We start from the raw sequence: 1,684 nt of genomic DNA, 5'->3' as shown, positions 1-1,684 counted from the left end.
CTTTAAATTTAATTTTTTTAAAAAGTCTTGAATTGCAAGTCTAGCGATGATCGTGAAACCATTGTCGATTGTTGGAAAAACCCACCTGCTTCACCAATGTCCTTTAGGGAAGGAAATCTGCCGTCCTTACCCGGTCTGGCCTACATGTGACTCCAGACCCCACAGCGATGTGCTTGACTCTTTTACAGTACCCCATTCATTTTTTTTTTCCAATTAAGGGGCAATTTAGTGTGGCCAATCCACCTACCCTGCACATCTTTGGGGCCGGGAAGGGGGGCTGGAGTGGTGTAAACAGCTCCAGCGCCGTGCTGGCTGCCTGTGAGGGACAGAATTGGTCGCACCCGGGCCTGGTTCGCACCGTGGTGAAACGCGCCGGCGCTCACGATGGCGTGAACACTTGGGCTCCATGTTGGAGAATCGCCCCCCCCCGGGGTTAGTCTGGTTTGCAGGGCCTTTTCAGGTCAGTTATTGTGCTTTTATCTTGCCATTGGTTCTGCCTCGAAAAAAACATCTTGCTGGAGGCAATGTTATTTTTATTTTAAGCTCTTTACAAATGCTATTTAAGACCAAGGGTGTGATTCAGCAGCCTCGTTAGCCTCAAGACGGGACGCTGGCACCAGTGGTTAGCACTGCTGCCTCACAGCGCCAGGGACCCGGGTTCGATTCCCGGCTTGGGTTACTGTCGGTGCGGAGTCTGCGCGTTCTCCCCTCCGTCTCTGCGTGGGTTTGCCTTGAGTGGAAAGGGCTCCCTATAACACCAAGGCTGAACTCATCCCAACGCATCGCACAAGCTCGCCACCCCCACATTGATTCTGCCTACACCTCCCGCTGCCTCAGGAAGGCAGACAGCATTGTCAGAGACCCCTCCCACCCAGGCATTGCCTTCTTCCAGACCCTTCCATCAGGCAGAAGGTACAGAAGTCTGAAGACTCTCACATCCAGACAGAGGAACAGCTTCTTCCCCACAGCTACTAGACTCCTCAACGACTCCCCCTCGGACTGATCTGTTCCCTGTAAGAACACTATTCACGACGCCCTATGCTGCTCTTGCTCATGTATTTGCTTTGTTTGGCCCCTTGTTCTGCACTGTAACCAATCACTGTTTGTCGATCTACCATTTGTCAATGTTCTCTGTTGATTATTCTCTTTGTCTACAATGTACGTACTGTGTACGTTCCCTCGGCCGCAGAAAAATACTTTTAACTGTACTTTGGTACATGTGACAATAAATCAAATCAAATCACCTTGTGAATCATAAAATCCCTACAGTGCAGAAGGAGGCCATTCGGCCCATCAAGTCTGCACTGACCCTCTGAAAGAGAACCCTACCGAGGCCCCCGCCCTATCCCTGTAACCCCACCCAATCTTTTGGACACAAAGGGCCAATTGATCACGGCCAATCCACCTGACTTGCACACCATTGGACTGTGGGAGGAAACCGGAGCACCCGGAGGAAACCCACGCAGACACGGGAAGAACGTGCAGACTCCGCACAGACAGACCCCTTTATTGATCAGCACGAACGTAATTAAGGCAGAGGTGGATAAACACAGAAGGGAGAAAGAAACAGAAGGATACGGTGATAGGTGAGATGGGATGGGGGAGGCTCGAGGGGGGGAGCAGAAGGACGAGCAGAGATCAGAGGGGCTGAATGGCCTGTTTCTGTGCAGTAATTTCCCTTTAT

Source organism: Scyliorhinus canicula, chromosome 27 (assembly GCF_902713615.1).
Source record: "Scyliorhinus canicula chromosome 27, sScyCan1.1, whole genome shotgun sequence".
In the NCBI taxonomy this organism is placed as follows: Eukaryota; Metazoa; Chordata; class Chondrichthyes; order Carcharhiniformes; family Scyliorhinidae; genus Scyliorhinus; species Scyliorhinus canicula.
Note: the sequence above shows the minus strand (reverse complement) of the source record.